The sequence below is a fragment of the Octopus bimaculoides genome, unplaced genomic scaffold, assembly GCF_046866305.1.
Source record: "Octopus bimaculoides isolate indiv1 unplaced genomic scaffold, ASM4686630v1 contig162, whole genome shotgun sequence".
NCBI lineage: Eukaryota > Metazoa > Mollusca > Cephalopoda > Octopoda > Octopodidae > Octopus > Octopus bimaculoides.
Window position 1 is genome coordinate 52,501 of NW_028315412.1, and position 7,500 is coordinate 60,000.

At 37.6% G+C, this 7,500-nt stretch overlaps 5 non-coding genes across 5 annotated transcripts; 3 read left to right on the top strand and 2 right to left on the bottom strand.

Annotated features, from left to right (window-relative positions):
* Positions 1-775: 775 nt before the first annotated feature.
* Positions 776-847, top strand: Trnae-uuc (transfer RNA glutamic acid (anticodon UUC)). Its single transcript has one exon. It is a non-coding gene; the product is annotated as a tRNA-Glu (tRNA).
* Positions 848-1,596: 749 nt separating this feature from the next.
* Positions 1,597-1,668, bottom strand: Trnae-uuc (transfer RNA glutamic acid (anticodon UUC)). Its single transcript has one exon. It is a non-coding gene; the product is annotated as a tRNA-Glu (tRNA).
* Positions 1,669-3,380: 1,712 nt separating this feature from the next.
* Positions 3,381-3,452, top strand: Trnae-uuc (transfer RNA glutamic acid (anticodon UUC)). Its single transcript has one exon. It is a non-coding gene; the product is annotated as a tRNA-Glu (tRNA).
* A 1,565-nt stretch (positions 3,453-5,017) lies between these two features.
* On the top strand, positions 5,018-5,089 carry Trnae-uuc (transfer RNA glutamic acid (anticodon UUC)). Its single transcript has one exon. It is a non-coding gene; the product is annotated as a tRNA-Glu (tRNA).
* A 734-nt stretch (positions 5,090-5,823) lies between these two features.
* Positions 5,824-5,895, bottom strand: Trnae-uuc (transfer RNA glutamic acid (anticodon UUC)). Its single transcript has one exon. It is a non-coding gene; the product is annotated as a tRNA-Glu (tRNA).
* Between the last annotated feature and the right edge of the window lie 1,605 nt (positions 5,896-7,500).

Below are 7,500 nucleotides of genomic sequence, written 5' to 3' on the forward strand. Positions count from 1 at the left end.
TGGGGTTAGGGTTAGGGTTGGGTTTAGGGTTGGGGTTAGGGTTAGGGTTATGGTTATGAGTTATAGGGTTTTATGGTTAGGGTTATGAGTGAGGTTATGGCAAAAATAATAATAACCCTAACCGTAACCCTAAAACTAAACCTAACTCTAAAACCCGAACCCTAACCCTAAAATCCTAAAGCTAAAACCAGTACAAACGCACGAACGATGTCATAAATAACTGTACCACCGATAGTTGTTGTTGATAAACTACGGCACTAATTTTATTCAAGGGAAGAGATCCCATGACACCGTTAGAGCATGTTGTTTACATTCCACGGCAGTAATTGTTTTCACCTCAATAGACGTCAGTGATTGGTTGAAATTACCGAAATACGACAATTTTTTACATGAAATAACTTCGAATACAAAATTTTTTATCTGTTCTATAACACAAAATATACAAGTATACGAAGTTTGAAAGTGTTTCGGTACCAAAAATACTACATAAAACATAAATGAAAAATGTTGCCCGTCAAATCAGAAAGATCCAAATATTCGGATTTCTCGATATCCTCCAAAGATTATAAATAAAATCCATGCATCTGGAATTAAGCATTTTCTGAAATTTTAAAACTAAGTGAAAATTTTCAAATTTGGAATATTGATGAAATTTTTCACGCTGACTCTCAGAACCGCAGTAGTCAGTGAACATCATGTCATAGAAAGAGCATGGTAGCAGAAAGAGAGCAACATTTTAAATAAAACTTTATGTACTGTCACTAACCAGCAGTTCTCCCATGTGGTCTAGTGGTTAGGATTCCTGGTTTTCACCCAGGCGGCCCGGGTTCGATTCCCGGCATGGGAACGCTCATTCTTTTGTTTGTCTTTTTTTTAGTTAGTTTAAGGTAGTATATTAAAGTTTCTAAGTTTAGATTTTATTTCACCCATTTCCTATATAGTTGTTACATTCGCTTCCGTTCTTGGGAATCGGGTGGTTGCATGATAACAACCTTACTTCCCAACCACGTGGTTCTGGTTTCAGTCCCACTGCGTGGCACCTTGTGCACATATGTCTTCCACTATAGCCTCGGGCCAACCAAAGCATTGTGAGTGGATTTGGTAGATGGAAACTGGAAGAAGCCCCTCGTATATACATACCTATATATATATATATATATATATATATATATATATATATATACTCTTTTACTTGTTTCAGTGTTTTGAAAGTGGCCATGCTGGAGCACCGCCTTTAGTCGAGCAAATCGACCTCAGGATTTATTCTTTGGAAGCCTAGTACTTATTCTATCGGTCTCTTTTGCCGAATCGCTAAGTTACGGGGATGTAAACACACCAGTGACATTTGAAAAAAATTAATTCGTAATAGGTTATAAAACGATGCTGTATAATGTTTTATTTTTTTTATTAATTCCTAATTTCTTCAAATAATCTCTTTTTCTTTGTGTCACAATCACTGCTAGGATGTTGTTTCTGTCCAAGGGGTAGATTTTAATTATTTAAGAAATTGACTTCGATTATGGCAAATTACTTAAAACAAATTTATTAACGTGATTCATTTCAAAGACGAAAAAAAATAAATAAAAGCAGTAAGCGTTCCCATGCCGGGAATCGAACCCGGGCCGCCTGGGTGAAAGCCAGGAATCCTAACCACTAGACCACATGGGAAGGCTGCTTCAGATCTCTATTACTTATACCTTTATCAAAAGAGTATGTCTTTCTTATCAGTTGATGTCAAAGCTGCTGGCTGCTTTTATGTCACCTTCGTTGATTAAGTGAGGCGTTTCGAATAAAGTACATTGCTCAGAAACGCTAACATAAATTATGCATCATATTTAAAGTCCAAATTGTTGGTAGTTCTTAATCCCTTTCACCAAATTCGAACCCGATATTGTTTTAAACTTCAAAATGAAAAACAAAAGTCTGTAAGGAAAACTTTCTGTCTATCTTATCTGTCTGTCTATTTCTCTCAGTCTCGCTTCCCCTCTCGCTTGCCTCACAGTTCTCTAGCCTGACAGCTTTCTCGCCTCCTCTCTCTTACGTCTCCTTCCTCTCTCGCCCCCTCTCTCTCTCTCGTCTCCCCTCTCTCTCTCCTCACTACTCTCTCGCCTCACCGCTCTTTCGCCTCCTCCCTCTCTCTGTCGCCTCCCCTCTCTCTTGCCTCCCCCTCTTTCACTTCCTCTCTCTCTCACCTCCTCTCTCTCGCCTCACGCTTCTCACGATGAATATCTTAAGCGACTGTAAACTTATTAAATATTCGGATCTTTTTGGTTTGACGGGCAACACTTGTTTTCCTAACGAAACACTTTCAAACTTGGGACACTGGTAGAATGTGTCATATAAAACAACTTTTCTCTTAGCCTTCTTAACAAAAAATTGTACATCGCAAATTATTTCATGTTAAAGTTGTCGTATTTCTGTAATTTCAGCCATTCACTGACGTCTATTCAGCTGAATAGTTACTGCTGTCTTTGTAAACAATAATTTTTGCCGGTGTCAAGAGTGTTATTCCCTGTTTAATTATATCATTGTTCCCTAGTAAGGGTTTAGGGTTATATGGTTAGGGTTCGAGTTTTAGATTTAGGGTTAGGGTTGGGTTTAGGGTTGGGGTTAGGGTTAGGGTTGGGTTTAGGGTTGGGGTTAGGGTTAGGGTTATGGTTATGAGTTATAGGGTTTTATGGTTAGGGTTATGAGTGAGGTTATGGCAAAAATAATAATAACCCTAACCGTAACCCTAAAACTAAACCTAACTCTAAAACCCGAACCCTAACCCTAAAACCCTAAAGCTAAAACCAGTACAAACGCACGAACGATGTCATAAATAACTGTACCACCGATAGTTGTTGTTGATAAACTACGGCACTAATTTTATTCAAGGGAAGAGATCCCATGACACCGTTAGAGCATGTTGTTTACATTCCACGGCAGTAATTGTTTTCACCTCAATAGACGTCAGTGATTGGTTGAAATTACCGAAATACGACAATTTTTTACATGAAATAACTTCGAATACAAAAATTTTTATCTGTTCTATAACACAAAATATACAAGTATACGAAGTTTGAAAGTGTTTCGGTACCAAAAACACTACATAAAACATAAATGAAAAATGTTGCCCGTCAAATCAGAAAGATCCAAATATTCGGATTTCTCGATATCCTCCAAAGATTATAAATAAAATCCATGCATCTGGAATTAAGCATTTTCTGAAATTTTAAAACTAAGTGAAAATTTTCAAATTTGGAATATTGATGAAATTTTTCACGCTGACTCTCAGAACCGCAGTAGTCAGTGAACATCATGTCATAGAAAGAGCATGGTAGCAGAAAGAGAGCAACATTTTAAATAAAACTTTATGTACTGTCACTAACCAGCAGTTCTCCCATGTGGTCTAGTGGTTAGGATTCCTGGTTTTCACCCAGGCGGCCCGGGTTCGATTCCCGGCATGGGAACGCTCATTATTTTGTTTGTCTTTTTTTTAGTTAGTTTAAGGTAGTATATTAAAGTTTCTAAGTTTAGATTTTATTTCACCCATTTCCTATATAGTTGTTACATTCGCTTCCGTTCTTGGGAATCGGGTGGTTGCATGATAACAACCATACTTCCCAACCACGTGGTTCTGGTTTCAGTCCCACTGCGTGGCACCTTGTGCACATATGTCTTCCACTATAGCCTCGGGCCAACCAAAGCATTGTGAGTGGATTTGGTAGATGGAAACTGGAAGAAGCCCCTCGTATATACATACCTAAAACCCTAAAGCTAAAACCAGTACAAACGCACGAACGATGTCATAAATAACAGTACCACCGATAGTTGTTGTTGACAAACTATGGCACTAATTTTATTCAAGGGAAAAGATCCCATGACACCGTTAGAGCATGTTGTTTACATTCCACGGCAGTAATTGTTTTCACCTCAATAGACGTCAGTGATTGGTTGAAATTACCGAAATACGACAATTTTTTACATGAAATAACTTCGAATACGAAAATTTTTATCCTTTCTATAACACAAGATATACAAGTATACGAAGTTTGAAAGTGTTTCGGTACCAAAACACTACATAAAACATAAATGAAAAATGTTGCCCGTCAAATCAGAAGGATCCAGATATTCGGATTTCTCGGTATCCTCCAAAGATTATAAATAAAATCCATGCATCTGGAAGTAAGCATTGGATCTATTTTAAAACGGGGGCGCCAGTGTTTTCTTAACGAAACACTAACGAAACACTTTGAAACTTGGGACACTGGTAGAATATGTCATATAAAACATCTTTTACTCTTAGCCTTCTTAACAAAAAAAAAAAGAGTTCGCAAGTTATTCCATATTAAAGTTGTCGTATTTCTGTAATTTCAACCAATCACTGACGTCTATTCAGCACAATAGAGTTACTGCTGGGCGGTCATAAAAATGTTATTCCCTGTGACATATTTCATCCGGTTTAACCGTAATTTATACGCATATATTGTTTATATAATAAATTACGCTGTGCGTATCTATGTGTGTAACAATTTTAGAGTTCGGATTCTAGAGTTAGGGTTAGTTCTAGGGTTAGGGTTACGGTTACGGTTAACAGTCTAGTTAGGGTTAGGGGATTAATACGATATACACCGTTACAGCGCTAACTGTTTTCAACTGAATAGACGTCAGTGATTAGTAGAAATTATCGAAATAAGACAATTTTTTACATGAAATAAATTCGAATACGAAAATATTTTTCTGTTCTATAACACAAAATAGATAAGTATACGAAGTTTGAAAGTCTTTCCGTACCAAAAACACTACATAAAACATAAATGAAAACTGGCGCCCCCGTTTTAAAATAGATCCTAAGCATTTTCTGAAATTTTAAAACTAAGTGAAAATTTTCAAATTTGGAATATTGATGAAATTTTGCACGCTGACTCTCAGAACCGCAGTAGTCAGTGAACATTATGTCATAGAAAGAGCATGGTAGCAGAAAGAGAGCAATATTTTAAATAAAACTTTATGTACTGTCTCGAACCAGCAGCTCTCCCATGTGGTCTAGTGGTTAGGATACCTGGCTTTCACCCAGGCGGCCCGGGTTCGATTCCCGGCATGGGAACGCTCATTATTTTTTTGTTTTTTTTTTACTTAGTTTAAGGTAGTATATTAAAGTTTCTAAGTTTAGATTTAAATTCACCCATTTCCTATATAGTTGTTACATTCGCTTCCGTTCTTGGGAATCGGGTGGTTGCATGATAACAACCTTACTTCCCAACCACGTGGTTCTGGTTTCAGTCCCACTGCGTGGCACCTTGTGCACATATGTCTTCCACTATAGCCTCGGGCCAACCAAAGCATTGTGAGTGGATTTGGTAGATGGAAACTGGAAGAAGCCCCTCGTATATACATACCTATATATATATATATATATATATATATATACTCTTTTACTTGTTTCAGTGTTTTGAAAGTGGCCATGCTGGAGCACCGCCTTTAGTCGAGCAAATCGACCTCAGGATTTATTCTTTGGAAGCCTAGTACTTATTCTATCGGTCTCTTTTGCCGAATCGCTAAGTTACGGGGATGTAAACACACCAGTGACATTTGAAAAAAATTAATTCGTAATAGGTTATAAAACGATGCTGTATAATGTTTTATTTTTTTTATTAATTCCTAATTTCTTCAAATAATCTCTTTTTCTTTGTGTCACAATCACTGCTAGGATGTTGTTTCTGTCCAAGGGGTAGATTTTAATTATTTAAGAAATTTACGTCGATTATGGCAAATTACTTAAAACAAATTTATTAACGTGATTCATTACAAAGAGGAAAAAATAAATAAAAAAAGTAAACGTTCCCATGCCGGGAATCGAACCCGGGCCGCCTGGGTGAAAGCCAGGAATCCTAACCACTAGACCACATGGGAGTGCCGCTTCAGATCTCTATTACTTATACCTTTATCAAAAGTATGTCCTTCTTATCAGTTGATGTCAAAGCTGCTGGCTGCTTTTATGTCACCTTCTTTGATTAAGTGAGGCGTCTCGAATAAAGTACATTGCTCAGAAACGCTAACATAAATTATGCATCCTATTTAAAGTCCAAATTGTTTGTATTTCTTAATCCCTTCACCAAATTCGAACCCGATATTGTTTTAAACTTTAAAATGAAAAACAAAAGTCTGTAAGGAAAACTTTCTGTCTATCTTATCTGTCTGTCTATTTCTCTCAGTCTCGCTTCCCCTCTCGCTTGCCTCACAGCTCTCTAGTCTGACAGCTTTCTCGCCTCCTCTCTCTTACGTCTCCTCCCTCTCTCGCCCCTTCTCTCTCTCTCTCTCTCTCTCGTCTCCCCTCTCTGTCGCCTCACCGCTCTCCCGCTTCACGACTCTCTCGCCTCACCGCTCTTTCGCCTCCTCTCTCTCGCCTCCCCTCTCTCTTGCCTCCCCCTTTTGCAGTTCCTCTCTCTCTCACCTCCTCTCTCTCGCCTCGCTCTCTCTCGCTTCGCTCTCTCTCGCCTCGCTCTCTCTCGCTTCGCTCTCTCTCGCCTCACGCTTCTCACGATGAAAATCTTAAGCGATTGTAAACTTATTAAATATTCGGATCTTTTTGGTTTGACGGCCAACACTTGTTTTCTTAACTAAACACTTTCAAACTTGGGACACTGGTAGAATGTGTCATATAAAACAACATTTTCTCTTAGCCTTCTTAACAAAAAATTGTACATCGCAAGTTATTTCATGTTAAAGTTGTCGTATTTCTGTAATTTCAACCAATCACTGACGTCTATTCAGCTGAATACAGTTACTGCTGATTTTGTAAACAATAATTTTTGCCGGTGTCAAGAGTGTTATTCCCTGTTTAATTATATCATTGTTCCCTAGTAAGGGTTTAGGGTTATATGGTTAGGGTTCGAGTTTTAGATTTAGGGTTAGGGTTGGGTTTAGGGTTGGGGTTAGGGTTAGGGTTATGGTTATGAGTTATAGGGTTTTATGGTTAGGGTTATGAGTGAGGTTATGGCAAAAATAATAATAACCCTAACCGTAACCCTAAAACTAAACCTAACTCTAAAACCCGAACCCTAACCCTAAAACCCTAAAGCTAAAACCAGTACAAACGCACGAACGATGTCATAAATAACTGTACCACCGATAGTTGTTGTTGATAAACTACGGCACTAATTTTATTCAAGGGAAGAGATCCCATGACACCGTTAGAGCATGTTGTTTACATTCCACGGCAGTAATTGTTTTCACCTCAATAGACGTCAGTGATTGGTTGAAATTACCGAAATACGACAATTTTTTACATGAAATAACTTCGAATACAAAATTTTTTATCTGTTCTATAACACAAAATATACAAGTATACGAAGTTTGAAAGTGTTTCGGTACCAAAAATACTACATAAAACATAAATGAAAAATGTTGCCCGTCAAATCAGAAAGATCCAAATATTCGGATTTCTCGTTATCCTCCAAAGATTATAAATAAAATCCATGCATCTGGAATTAAGCATTTTCTGAAATTTTAAAACTA